Below are 15,765 nucleotides of genomic sequence, written 5' to 3' on the forward strand. Positions count from 1 at the left end.
CTGCGAGCATTGGGCAGAGATCTCTCACTTCCAAGAACTGCAGTGACGTTGTAGTTCTGAAAATAGCTAAGTCGGTCTCAAAGGAAGCGCCTTCAGTATCAGATTGCTGGGAATGCGCTGCCTCCATCCCGTCTGTATGTCGAGTGTAAAAAGAGCTGACGGCTCTTCAAGGTTGGAGGGCGTAACGTAACACTCAGAGGAGTCATCGCGCCACTTTGTCCTAAATGAGCCGTGAGTTCAAGGTGGATGAGCAGCATTACAAAGAAATCAAGGCGAAAAATTAGTGCTACTTCTGCAGAGTTTCAGTTACCTTGGCTAGAGTTCGTGGGTGAACACTGTAGTTAGTGCACATGAAAACTGCTTTTTATGCATGTGCCACAACATTGTCAAATAGCCCTAGAAAATGGACTATTTTTCTAATTCAGCGAAAGCGCTGCGTCATTATATCAGACCGAATTTATAGACAGCGGCGTGTCAGATTCCGAAGTACTTCTTTATCAAAACTTCCTGGCAGATTAAAACTGTGCGCCGGACCGAGACTCGAACTCGGGACCTTTGCCTTTCGCGGGCAAGTGCTCTACCAACTGAGCTACCCAAGCACGACTCACGCTCTGTCCTCACGGCTTCACTTCTGCCAGTCTCCGCAATATCCTTTCTTTGAGGAGTGCTAGTTCTGTAAGGTTCGCCGGAGAGCTTCTGTAAAGTTTGGAAGGTAGGAGGCGAGGTACTGGCAGAAGTAAAGCTGTGGGGACGGGGCGTGAGTCGTGCTTAGGTAGATCAGTTGGTAGAGCACTTGCCCGCGAATGGCAAAGGTCTCGAGTTTCGGTCCGGCACACAGTTTCAATCTGCCAGGAAGTTTCATATCAGCGCACACTTCGCTGCAGAGTGAAAATCTCATTCTGGATACTTCTTTCTCATCTCCGTCCCCGTTCTTCCAACGTCACTTTCTTCTTTGGGTTTGTGTTTTTTGTTCATGCTAGCTGTTTATGAGGGTCTGTTTTTGTAGATATTCAGTTCATCTTCTCTTATTTTCGTCTACCACTTCGGTTGCACTAAATATTTTCAGTTCATTTCTGTTGTGTCTAGGAATCCTGCATACTCAGTTCGCTAGACAAACAATCAAACAACTGGTGTCAATGAGTTTCATTAAAGCAAGACAAGTACAAATGCTTAACTCTGATTTAAGAATTCTTGCAGTCCTTTGTACACGATACACAATTACACAGATATGTCGCAAGGAAAGGGTGACATACAAAATAATCAGTCTTCTCCAGAATAGACAAACACAAGTAACACTTCTGGTCATAACGACTGCTACAAACAGAAGTCTGTCAACTGAACTGCAGTGACTGCTAACTTCTAACTGTGCTACGTAGGGAATGCTGATGAAGCGGCTACGATGCTTTGGCTAACGAAGTGGCTAACGTTGAAGCTGCTATCGAAGTGGGGTCCGTCAGTCGGACACGGCGCTTGTGACGTCTTCACCTAGGGGCCGCTGCTGTCACGTTGTCGTCCTGGAGAGAGGTCGGTCAGCGTGCGACCGGCTGACCTCTTCTCATTGCCTTCTCCTCTCTTTAGCCCCCGACTGGCGTGCCGCTTCTGACTTTGCGCCGTAACAATTTCTGCCTGTTGTTGACACTTCTTTGAGAACTTACCTCCGTCTTCTGAACGTGCTTTTCTTGCTTCTTCCTCATCACCCATGATTCACATCCACATATAGGGTTTGTAGAGCAACATTAGTATAAAATTTTGAACTTTTATGTTTCAGAGCTTAATATTTTTAGATATATGCTGATTGTTCTGCAAATGTTACTAACCTTATTAATTTTTATGTACTTCTTTATCATAACTGTCAAGACAGCCAAGATATCGCAAATCTTTGATCTATTTTGTTACTTTATTGCTAACGATACTTTTAGTCTGAGAAGGGTGTTTGCTTAAGAAGCCATCCTTCCTTTTATTTGTCCCGAAATTTTCACCAGTATAAAAAATGGTTCAAATGGCTCTGAGCACTATGGGACTTAACTTCTGAGGTCATCAGTCCCCTAAAACTTAGAATTTCTTAAACCTAACTCACCTAAGGACAATGGTTCAAATGGCTCTGAGCACTATGGGGCTCAACTGCTGTGGTCATTAGTCCCCTAGAACTTAGAACTACTTAAACCTAACTAACCTAAGGACATCACACACGCCCATCCCCGAGGCAGGATTCGAACCTGCGACTGTAGAGGTCGCGCGGTTCCAGACTTTAGCACCTAGAACCGCTCGGCCACACTGGCCGGCTCACCAGTATAAATTTTACTAAAATCTCACCATTACGCGTTTAGGGATATCCGATATCCTCTTCATAAGACGCGAAAAATTCCTAAGAGACTTTGTCAAAAGGGGAAGTAAATGACTGTTGTATTGGTTTCACAGCTTTGAAGCTCACGCTGATCACCGTCTTCAGTGCTGTTCTCTTTCTTATGAGCCCCGGCTGGTGAGAGCGGGCGCGGCTGCTCTGTTAACTAGCGAGGCTGTCGCTGCGCGTTCGTCCAGAGACAAGACTAACGGCGACAGACACGGGTGCTTTTAGAAGTCGTTTGGGCACGGCCTCACCTCGTGAAGCCACCATGCTTGTCTGGGAGATGACATGTGGTACTGTTCCTGGCAGCGTTAAGGAGAGGTCGCGCAATAGACGTCGTAAAACATGAGGGGAACCGTGGGCTCACTCAGCTGAGCAGTCTCCCGAAAACTCCAGTGGGAAAAGAGCAACCGAAAGTCGAGTACCACGGTCAACAATGCAGGACCACACTCAAAAGGGTCTGAAAACGGAATGGTGTAGGCTGATGTTGTCCTCGATGGTGAGTGTTCATCGGAGGTGAGGGTATCATCTGGAGTGCCCCAGGGAAGTGTGGTAGGTCCGCTGTTGTTTTCTATCTACATAAATGATTTTTTGGATAGGGTGGATAGCAATGTGCGGCTATTTGCTGATGATGCTGTGGTGTACGGGAAGGTGGCGTCTTTGAGTGACTCTACGAGGATACAAGATGACTTGGGCAGGATTTGTGATTGGTGTAAAGAATGGCAGCTAACTCTAAATATAGATAAATGTAAATTAATGCAGATGAATAGGAAAAAGAATCCTGCAATGTTTGAATACTCCATTAGTAGTGTAGCGCTTGACACAGTCACGTCAATTAAATATTTGGCCGTAACATTGCAGAGCGATATGAAGTGGGACATGCATGTAATGGCAGTTGTGGGGATGGCGGATAGTCGCCTTCAGTCCATTGGTAGAATTTTGGGAAGATATGGTTCATCTGTAAGGGGAACGCTTATAAAACACTAATACGACATATTCTTGGCTACAGGTCGAGCGTTTGAGATCCCTATCAGGTCGGATTGAGGGAGGACATAGAAGCAATTCAGAGGCGGGCTGGTAGATTTGTTACTGGTAGGTTTGATCATCACGCGAGTGTTACGGAAAAGCTTCAGGAACTCGGGTGGGAGTCTCTAGAGGAAAGGAGGCATTCTTTTAGTGAATCCCTGCTGAGGAAATTTAGAGAACCAGCATTTGAGGCTGACTGCAGTACAATTTTACTGCCGCCAACTTTCATTTCGCGGAAAGTCCACAAAGATAAGATAAGAGAGATTAGGGCTCGTACAGAGGCATATATGCAGTCATTTTTCCTTCGTTCTGTTTGGGAGTGGAACAGGGAGAGAAGATGCTAGTTGATGTACGAGCTACCCTCCGCCACGCACCGTATGGTGGATTACGGAGTATGTATGTAGATGTAGATGTGCGAACGAATTATCTGCTTACGACGCACGGAGATGCGGACTCCTTCTCACTGTTCTTTGTCGGCACAGTTTCCAAATGCCCTGTTTCGCTCAAGTGTGTTGCTTTCTGATGAATGTGAAAGGTCTCTGTTGGATTCCTTTCATGCAAATTTTTTAAAACTATTGTCATTTACGGCATATATTCCACTTCTAAATTTACTGTAGCGTTTCTGACTATCTGGGAGGAGACTGAGCAGTGGAACGTGTTACTTTTACACATAATCAAGAACGATCTGTCACACTACTACACTTTAAAACACAGTTTATATGTAATTCATGTCACACAGTCTCATACGGAACCTAAATCCGCTTTCTTTTATATTCTGTATATGATAACATACTGTCATCCCCCTTCCATTCTGTGTGAAAGGATGAATGAGCAAATGTATTTCTAGTTGCATGCTTGATGGTAGCAGACAAGCCTGTCTGCTAGAGAACAGTAGGACTAACGTCGGAACAGGTATCTACGCTTTCTAAAAGCAAAGAGGTATCTATGTAAATAAGTTATACACAACTGCAATCAGTAACTTTTTTTGAATAATAATGCTTTATTACATGAACCGGTTTTCGAACCTTTTCTGGTTCATCTTCAGATGGTTTCGGGAGGATCCGGGAAGTTACATCATCCGTAATGGATAAGCATAATAAAGAGGTTTCTATTCTTAGTATGGTCCTGTCCGTCCCTTGCCATGTTGGTATAGGAAGTTCCCTCTCTGGTCACTTCCGTTTTGTATCTGGAAGCACCCTTGGTAGGGGCCCACGGCAGTCCACGGCGAGTGGCTGAAGTGGTAAGATCTCCGGCTAAGCGCGTCTCTGCTAAGTCCGTAGGACAATGGATTTCTTAAGTTGAGCCTAACTGAAAATTTAATCACCTTTATTTCAGGTTTAGATCTAAAATATCTAATGTTATCTTAAATTGCAACACTGTAATTTCGAGTGTGAAGTTCAGAATATCTTCCAGTAGTTGCTTTGTCACTACTTTGTGAATAAAGTGGAACCACATGCGGATGATCCGTAACTCTAACTAAGATCATCAATCTTAAATGCGAATGTGCGTGAGATCATAACGTCTCGTCTTGACAATATTTTTCAATATAACAAATTTTCTTTATGTTCAACCCACGTGGGGTGTACTTTGTGAGACCAGTACCACGTGCTTATACAATTGTTTGACCCATCAGGTTAATAGTAAGACGATAGTAACCAGTTCGAAGTTTTTCTTTTGTAATTTGCGTTTCGATGTAATTTATTTTAATTATGAAAATTATTGTTGAGTTACACTCTTTGTGTAAACCAAGCTGACCGCCTGAAGCATATAGCGTAATCATCAAAGTAGCCCTCAGCTATTCTTTTCGGGAAGATTTCACAGAGAGTTAGTATGAATTTAGTATACCAGTGTGTGGTAATTTCATGGCGGACAGGATTGCGCTACGAACGTAACTTCTTTGGGTGAAAATTGAATCGGTTGTTGTGGTTAATTTTTTCTTGCATATGTTTCAACTTTCTTCGTGTGTTATTTTATGAATGCAGTGTTGTATGCAGTCACCCAATCATAAGATTACAAACTCACATTTTCACAACCCTAGAGAAGGCACCAGTTTAGTTATGAATCAAGTTTAATATGCTGAAATTTTAACGGAATAATGATCAATGTTAAAAAATAAATGTACAGATATAAACTGATTTATTTCTTTTTATTTAAATTGTCTTTTTATAGATATATATCACTGGTTATCGTAAGATGACTACTAAAATATTATAATTAATGTTAGTCTGGTTGGGAATTTGGTAAGCTAGACTGGATACCTGGTGAAACAGTTGCTCAGTAATGCAAGGTTAACTTCCTCAGATAGCTCACAGCTTTTAACCCGCTTTTATTGTCTTGAATATCAGCACCGCTTTCAGAACAAATTAATGCAACAACTTTACAAATGTTAATCACTATTACATGGAAGAGTTGAAAGGAGCCTGCCTCACGTCGTGACACAAGCCGAGATGTCATCACGAAACCTGTTGGGACCGAATCTTTTTTAAAAAGTACGAGAATGGGAAGTCTGATTTGGAGGGAGTGCAAACCTGGTTAATACCTCAGCTCGAAGCCGAGGCAGTCAGGATCATGTGTATCTACAGTAGGACGGAGTTCCAGTGCACTTTGCTATTCAGGTGCCGGTGCGTGAGTTACTTGATTAACAGTTTCGAGGCCATTGGATTAGCGGTGATTCCACGACACGCGCTACTGAAATGACTACCACAATGCGCATACCTCAACACGCTAGACACCTCGTAGTGTGAAATAATTTAGCTCCATGTGGTTCAAGTCACTGCAACACTGATGAAGAATTCTGCAAAAGTCTTGAGAAAGTCTTTCGAAGCATATCGCATGAGATGTTCCGCAAGAAGTCTGGTATGAAAACACCCGATAGTGCACACGTGAAAGTACTCTAACAAAATAGAAACAATATACTGTTTTCACTTACGGGTATGAAAACTTCTCGGGCAGTCTGCAAAAATGGCTTTCTGTCAATATTTGCTCAACTGTTTAGTCCAACTGTAGCCGAGAGACAGTCGATGGGTTTCGTGATTTTCTCCAAACTTCGTCCTGCCACCCAAGAGGGCAGTTCTTCTGGTATCTGTGAAAGATGAGCTGCTTTAACGACAGCCAATTACAAATTAAATTCCTTGTAAGTGTGGTAAAATGATATAGGAGGCAACTAAGCACTATGCAATAACCGTACATCTAATGCCAGCGACACTACGCCTTCTATAGTGCAACAAACCTGCAAACCTGCAGTGGCTGAATACTGTTCTCCCACTGGCCATTCCACGGATGAAGGGAAAGTCAAGATATTTGCCACAGCCCCATTCTATTGGGCTTCACTGGTCAAGGAAGATGCGGAAATACATTTAGCACACATCTGCTCAACAAACAGAGACAAGGGTTTCCAACTCGACAAATCATGTTATCCTCTAATTTCGCGTCTGCTCTCTCAGAGAAATTATAGTCCAGGCTCTTCACTGTCTGGCGTTCCAACGCACTGAAAACCTTTGTGATGACTCTTCAGTAGCAGATGACGATACAAGTGTGCAGATGATCCGTTCTACACCATTCTTATTCTGACGATGTTTCTTTTAAAATTTGCCTATCTTTTGTTCCAAATGGGATATTTCGAGATTTTGATGCTATTCAGAAATCTTTATCTGGTATTCCACTTATCTTTTTATACTTTCTGTTATTTTTGGAAATACACTTTCACGTATTTTCGGATTATCTCATAAACATTAATTATCTTATGAAATCAGTTTTGTTTCTTTTACAATTACTTGCAGATAATCTCGGTTTTCGCCATACAAAAATTGCTAAAAATGTGTTGCAGAAATTATATTTAAGATTCCGAAATCATTTATTCACAAAAACACGTGTTTGTTTTCCGAATAATATTCTTTATACAAAGGTTATCACAGACTTGCTGCAATGTTATCCAACAAGCTGTTTGTACTGTCGAAATGTAATATCTTTCTTAACTGTGAAATAATATGTCTGAAAAAGTCTCTGTGGGGTGATGATGGAGATAGGATGTTCGGAGCCAAGTATGGGACATGTACTACGTTTAACTAAATAACATTTACTTTTTCAAATTCGAAGATGTACTAATATGTTTACATTCAAGAATAGTTTTTCAGCTGATTATGAAGAAATATACAAAAAGTCGACATTTAAAAAGCGATTATTTCAGAAGCCTACAATTTTATCCAAATTTTTCCATAGTGGTACAAAATGTCATTATTGACAGACATGATTCCAGGAATTAATTACGGCGAATCATCGGTAACAGATTAATCTTCCTTTTTGAAACACGTCAACACCAGGGCTTGGGAAGAATCTCCCTCAAAACCCTATTTATAAGACAACGAGCCAGTCCAGCAACAACATCGAGAATTCAAGATGAGAAGGTTTCCTGACCTGTTAATTGCAACAAACAACATAGGTGCTGGCTGTGTACAGCTCTGGTTCCAGGATGGTAATGCTATGCATTTTTACGACTGTTGATGCCGTCGCAAACGACTAGAAATCAATTTTGTGTTAATTATCTTCCTGTTCCTTGGACTGTGGGAGTGGCACTGTTAGATCAGTGAGCTCTGTCACGGGTTTTTTGTTGTGAACAGAACATTGATCTTATTACATTATACAGATAACACGACCTATTATGTAACGAGAGAAATTCTGCAGTGCAAAACCGCGAAAAGACTTATTTTGGAAACTAGAACTACGTTATTGTGGACAGTCCTAAGTTCAAGAACAATCAAGGAGATGTGGAGTCAAGAATTGGGGGGGGGGGGGGAGGGGGATAGAATCAGTAGTGAAAACCAAAGTCAGTGATTATTTAGAGTCACCTATAACAATCAATAATGGCCTTTTCGAAACGGAAATCTCAGAGTTAAGGAATTATAAGAATGTACGAAAGATATGAATACTAGAATAGATGTAGTCGAGAGTAGACTCATAGTTTTAGAAAAAGAGTTTGTCAAGGAAAGTTCACAGCGAGGAAAGGACATTGATGAATTAAAATCTGTACAAAAAACAGTAGAGGAGAAGATTAGCAACTTAAGTCTCTGTCTCTCTTCATGTGCAGAATCACATCAATGTTCTTAATCTGCTACAACTGTATTTGTTTGACGATTCCAATATGGGCAATAATTTTGAATGCATCTTCACATTTATTGGCGTGATGTATTTAGAATGCAACACGTTTTCTAGTCAGGACTGAAAATGGTTGTTACTGAACGAAATTAGTTACCTGATTACAAATAAACATTGTGATCCAAGACGGGAATTATGATAAAACCAAAAGCCAACGTAGATAAAAAATAAATGAAGTACACCAAATTGTCGCAAATGACGTAAATGTGCTAGGCAAGATACTAAATGAAATTCAGGAAACCACTGCAAGAAAGAACTTATTCCAAGTAGTGGTATTACGTGCTCTAGCGTACAAGTGAAAAGCTTCCCTTGTGATAATTTACACCCTGTCGATTTCTTACAACATTATAAAGATAACTTTGAGCCTTGTACATAAAAAAATTCAAAGATTAGACTCGTCAAAAACTTTATTGAACAGTATGTGTTGTCTCGGGCTGACCACGAAGTAGCGATGAGTAATCAGACTTCTGGAGGATTGACGCAGAACATTTTACCAGACAAAAATTTAGGCATCGCAGACATTTGATTGATAGCCAGTTACCAAAAGCAAACGGAGGATTCTGTCGTATGTTTGTGATAGCTGACTTTTTCTACATATTTGTTAAATTGTATGTGTTAAAAATGCAACAGGTGAACAGATCATTTCCAAAATGACAGGTAATTATTTCACATATTTTGGTATACAGTAAGTTATTCTATCTGAGAATGGACCAAAATTTGCATCTAAATGATGGAAAATTTTGTGGAAGAAACAAAAATAAAACATATTTTGATTTGAGTTTACCACCCTTCGAGCAAACTGGATGAGAGGTTCACGAGAGAAATAGGAAAGGGCTGTAGAATCTATTGCAGCAAAAACCAAATTAACTGGATCAACTATGATAAAGATTTCTAGTACATAATAAATAGTTCACAAACTCTTCAACCGGATTTTCACCCTTCGAAATTATGTTTAACAACACACTTGCAAATCTCATTTCTGAAACTGCTGAATAACCAGTTCACCAATTCCCAACACCGCAGGAATGGGAAGAAATTGTTAAAGGGACAGAGAAAAGAAGCAAGATGCACGAAAACAGAGGCATGGTGCAAAATGTAAGTAAGTTCAGTTTAGGATAGGCATTCGATTTTGGTAAAAACACAAGAAAAATCTTACCTAAAAACTTCTGAGCTAAGAAGAATTTTTGGCATTTGAAACTAAAGAAAGTCTCCATCCTAATGCATACCGACTTAGATGCCTAAAATGCAGGAAACTACTTGGACTTCAACATGTTGCTGAATTAAAACTTTATAAGCATGATCCTTAAGCAAAAACTGGTACTGTAAATAATTTGTGACTTTCCGAATAATGGACATTCAAAATAATGAAAACTTTTCTCAAATTGTGAACCTCACACAGTGTTTGATAAAGAGCTGAATTACTGTTTATTGCAACACATACTCGCATATTTATATGTAGACCTGTTTGTCTATAACATTATGTATCCTTTGACTGAAAAGATTATTTTAATATGAACTGGAATATTCAAAATGTTGTAACTGAACAAAACTGTGAATAATTAAGTTGTGACTTTCATATGAAACCTAATTTTATACCTCCGGAATTATAAATATTTTTTCTTAGCGTCAGTAAATACTCATAACTTCAATTGTCAGTATTCTTCGGAAAGAGTTGTAAGACGCATTCTTAAAAGAAGGTTAAGAAGAAGAATCTCACAAAAAGAAAAGGTCCATATTTTGATACTCTTGGGGAAGATATATAAAACAGATGAACTGATTCTAGATGAAAAGAGAGGAGGGAAAAGAGAGAAGTCAGGAAGTCAAAGATTGGTAAAGGTGATGATGTATCTCATGGTAATAGAATGAGAAAGAAAATGTTATATACTATTAAGTTTCTCATGTCCTTCAGGTTTAAATTTTTAATTTGTGATATAAGCTGATAAGCCAAAGCATTATGACCGCTGCCCACCGCGACATCTCTTGCCGGTGTGGCCGTGCGGTTCTAGGCGCTTCAGTCTGGAACCGCGTGACCGCTACGGTCGCAGGTTCGAATCCTGCCTCGGGAATGGATGTGTGTGATGTCCTTAGGTTAGTTAGGTTTAACTAGTTCTAAGTTCTAGGCGACTGATGACCTCAGATGTTAAGTCCCATAGTGCTCAGAGCCATTTTTGAACCATCTCTTGCCTCCTGGTGCCGTTACGGGCATGTGGCGCGGTAACAAAAGTATGTATGCGGAGCAGGCAGGGACGAGGGCTCACTCTAGGTAAGACATGGGCTACAAATGGAGAAATCCACTGAGGTGAGCGACCTGCGAACGAATACCTCGGAGACGGTGAAGCTGGTCGAATGTTCATGTGCTACTGTCGTGAAAATCTACGGAAAGAGTTGAAGGACACTGAAACTACCGTTAGGCGCTAAATAGCTAGACTTCGGCGACTCTTCATAGAAAGTGCGGTTCGAAGGTTTGTCTGCTCTGTAAGGTAGGATAGATGGTGATCCGTGGGATTTCCGCCGAAAGAGCACAATGCTGGTGAATGCTCAAGTGTTTCTGTGCGCACCGTCCATCGCTGATTGTTCAACATGCAGCTCCGCACCACACCACCCAGATGTGATCACATGTTGATTCAACGACGTCACCAGTGACGATTGCACAGGGCACGGGACCATCGAAGACGACCGTCGATTAATGGAGACGTTTCGGCTCTTCGGATGAACCACATTTATTGCTACAGTAGGTCCATAGTTGTCTGCACAAATGGCGGGACCTGTGGTAGCAATCGAAGACACGCTGATAGCTGCATATCACTTGCATCTCTTCATGCTTTACGTTTTCGCCGATGGCGATGTCATCTTTTAGGAGTATAATTATCCATGTCTCGGAGCTGGAAGCGTGCTACAGAGATTGAGGAGCATTATAGTGAACTCAAATTGATGTCTCGGCGACCAAAGTCGGCTGATATAAATCCTATGGGCCACCATCACCGCGCATGCATCTACGGCCCGTTATATACGTGAATTACATGACCTGTGCGTAGACAACGTATGCCACATACATCCAAAAACCTACCAATAAACTGACGGATCCTTGATACGCAAAATCATTTATGTATTTCGTTCCGAAGACGCACAAACAAGATATTAACCAGGTGGTTGTAATGTTTTATTTCATAGGTGCACACTTTTGAAGTAAAAATAAGTCACTATTTTGCAACCGCAAATTAGTGACTTATTTTTACGAACAATTTCTCTTTTCATTAACTCAACTGTAGTAATACCAAGATGAACATATTTTCAGTAACTTGTTATCTGGTATTACCTGAGAAGATGAAACTAGAGGAATGTACATTATAAGGACAATTTAAGCATTGGTGCGAATGTTGAACACAAAGAAGGAGCTAAAAGACGATAAAGAAAAGGACACGATAAATATGGTATGAAGGACATATGTAACTAAAGAAAATTATTCAGTTTGGTACAAATGTTTCTGAAACAATTGATACGTGAGTCAATGTGGACTAGTGGTCAAATACTGAAAATAAGTTTTGGAGAAAGTAATTCGTATCAGCTTTTGTAATTTTCTATGGTTGTAAGGTCATTATCCAAAATATCAGACGGAGATATAATACCGATTGGTTTTAATTAAATTGACGGTGTTCTGAGTGCTGCAGTGCGGGATGTATATATCACAGGATACTGAGACATCGCAGCTATTTTTAATTAAGCGGTGCAGCTGCGGAATATGCTGAAAACAGCAATAGTCCCACTTCTTACAGGTGGAAATATGGTTCTGTAAGCCGCCATAATGTTTTGATGTCACTATTTCGTTTGTCGTTTGGTGACGCGTGTAGATTTCTTTTGTAAAGTGACTTTTGGAGTAAAAGTTTAAGGTGGTTGAAGTTTTCCATACGAAACAGAACGACTATTGAGAAGAAAGACCGTGCACTGCCGGTAATGTTGTTTTATCAGAAGGGCAGCGGTAGCGGCACTGCATTGCGGAAATATCAGGAAGAGACACAACTCCAAAGAGGCGTGATGTCAATAATGAGCTGAAGAATATGACCAAGAACTTTGAAGAAACAGGTGTATTGGGTGATGCAGCAAGAAGAAGGAGGCGACCCAGCCCCACGGCAGCTGTTGACGACGCTCCTGTAGCTGTAGCCTCAAATTCTGCAGCCAGTCCCTCCCGCGGTGAACAGTTCAAAAGATTTTGCTGCGCATTTTACGCTGGTATCCCTACGAGGCTGAGATCGTACACAAATGAAGCCCTAAGATAGGCTGCAACGCTGTGACTACGTTTGTTGGCTCGCATGGAAACGAATGACGTATGACGGGGGGATATTCTTTGGACGGACGAGACACATTTTACTCTGCACAGTGCCGTATCTGTTGCATATGGGGATCTCCTCCACCACAAGTTGCGTAGAAACAGCCAGTGCACTTAGCTTATGTGACTTTGTAGTGTGGTTTCACATGCTCCTTCATTCTCTGTCTGCTTTTCTCCGAGGAGATGACGTATTGGGGGGGCCTGTTCGGTGTAAAGGCACATCAGCAAATTCTACGGACTTTCTTGTGCAAAGATGTGATTCAAGTTATGCAAGAACGCAGCTGTGTCCACGCCACTATTTTGATGCAAGATAGAGCGACAGTACATCTCGCTTGTCAGGTGAAAAATTTGCACCGAGAAATCGTCGGTAGATGTGTGACGTTCTAGATCCTCCGACCTAAAGCACTGTGCCTTCTGGCTGTTGCCATATCTGGAAAGATCTTGTCTGTCAGGGGTGTGTTCGGATTACTCCTGATCTGAAGGAGAGCACAGGACGACGTACCACTCTGATTGCATTGGATATGCTGTGAGATGGATCTACACCACATTCTGACTGCTTACTGCGCCATATTTTCATCTGGTGGCAGATATTGGAATTATTACTTTTTTCAGCATACTCCAGTAACTCAGTTAAGGAACATACGAGGAGGTCTGCAGTAGAATCGACGAGGAAAGGAATATATAGAAATGCGAACTGAAGAAAGGAGTAGGATCATAGGATATGTGACAAGACGTCAAGGAACAGCTGGCATGCTGGCAGAGGTAGCCAGCGAGGGGATGAAATATAGGGGAAGGGAAGATTTAAACAGAAAACAGGTCACGACGTTGAGCGTAGACGCAACTTGGGGAGGCAAAGCGCTCCTTTGTGTTTAGAGGTAACGAAAAAGTTGTGGCCAGCGGTGCTCGCACTTTAGCGTAGGCACAAAACTCGCGTATCGGCCTCGCGCCGCGCCGCCTGCAGCCGCCGCCAGAGTGCTCGTCCTGTCACCGCGGTGACAAACGACTGTGTTTAGCGGCGAATCCATTTTTCATGGCCTTCCCACTTTTTTAAATAACCGCAGGCGCGGATTGCATTTGCAAATATGTGACGCTGAAACCGCTTCCTGCAATTCATCTCTGCATTTGCGTTACGGGTTCCGAGCTACCACAATGGGTAAACTTCCCATTCTCATTTTTCGTTTGTCGTTTACCCTTTCGGTAATTGCGTCGTCGCTTGTTCCTCATTGCCAGGGGTCAATATTGGCTTTTATTGTGCTCGCCCGTTTCATTTCACCTGGAGGAACCAGAGGTTATCGTCTGAAACAAATTGCAACGTATTCTCGGCAATATCGAAACGATACCACTGAAATATCAGACCTTTTGACCAACGAAGATCATAATATCGGCTTCTGTTTACTCTTCATTCTGAGCTTTACTTGAGTCTTTCAGCATCATTTTAAGTTCTCGTTTCCTTTCTTGTTTCCAAACAACTCTAGATTTCAATCTATTGCATTCCAAACTTAGTAGCGTCATTTTCATGATAAATTACAATTATAAGTTGCACATAAATTTTAATATCTACAACAAATTAATTTGTCGTCTTCAGAAGACTACAAAACTAGGAATATTGCAAATCTTTAGACCTTTACTATACATTTATGTCAAATATAAAAAGTATATTATAGAAACTTACTTAATTTAGCTGGCAGTCAGTATCTTCCTCACAGAAGGATAATGCCATGGTATGTTCAGAAATATAGAAATTGTGTGTAACTATTTCAAACACTATTTCGCAATTTACAATAACTGAATCGCATATATATCATCTGCTAGCAGCAAGGAACAAATATAAAAGTATGTATAAAATATAGCGAATGTATATAAAGAAGTTGTATATAATACATCTGTAGAGACTCGACACATAATTGTAATCTATGAAATGGATGGACTGATTTTCACATTCTGTAAGAAATTATGTGCAATCAAAATAGTGCCTGTTTTTCAATGCAAGTTTATCATTCAACAGATCTTTTGAATTTAGGTGAGAATGTTTATATATTTTAAATCCTTCTAGAAGTTTCACTTTGTAGCCCTTGTCAATTATATCCAAAATTTCCATGTTAAGCAAGGATGCAGGAGGAAGTGTGTGTGTTTCTATGTTTAGAGGTGTACTGCAAAAGTTCTCTTATATGGTATTCCCGCCATCTTTGTTGAGCAAATGCTTACAAAAGCGGGTCTTAAATTCCCTCGCTCTGTGTCCTACGTAAAAATTTAGACGTGTATTATTCGTACATTGTATTTTGTTTGTTCCAGATATGAGAAGTTTGTCAGGTGGAGATTTCTCATTATGTACAAAGAGAAACTTGGTGGCATTATTGGTGGTAATGGACATAATGATGTCATATTTTTAAAAAAAATATGGGTATAAGATATGTAATAGCATTACCCTTCTATGAAGATGTTGACTGTCTGCTAAACTAAGTAAATTTTTGTAATATACTTTTCATACTTCACATAAATATATACTCAAGTTTACAAAATTTATAAAATCTTCAATTTTGCAGAGTTCTGAAAATGAAAAATTAATTTGTCGAAACCCATAAACATATTAAAATGTATTAGAAACTGATGACCAATTTATCCTGAAAAAATAACACTACAGTTACTGACATTACAGTCATGAATAAATAATTAGTAATGTCTTCTGAACAATATGCCTGTATACTTGTAGTACTTAAAAAGTATTAAGTCGTGATCTTCAATAATGTCGACATTCAAACATACTGACAATTTATTTTTCCAAAAAGATAGTGGAAAATTTATTTAGTTTATCATTCTTAGTGATTAGTCTTTGAAGTAATAACATCAATTTTCCGGTTCGATGGCACTTCCGAGAGCCTCTTTATATTATTTTTGTCATTATTTCTCTTCTTTCACTAAT

General features: G+C 40.4%; 1 non-coding gene across 1 annotated transcript; it reads right to left on the reverse strand.

The window, feature by feature from the left end:
- Window positions 1–524: 524 nt before the first annotated feature.
- On the reverse strand, window positions 525–599 carry Trnas-cga. Its single transcript has one exon. It is a non-coding gene; the product is annotated as a tRNA-Ser (tRNA).
- Window positions 600–15,765: the final 15,166 nt, after the last annotated feature.

This window comes from Schistocerca americana, chromosome 3 (genome assembly GCF_021461395.2).
Source record: "Schistocerca americana isolate TAMUIC-IGC-003095 chromosome 3, iqSchAmer2.1, whole genome shotgun sequence".
NCBI classification, from domain to species: Eukaryota; Metazoa; Arthropoda; class Insecta; order Orthoptera; family Acrididae; genus Schistocerca; species Schistocerca americana.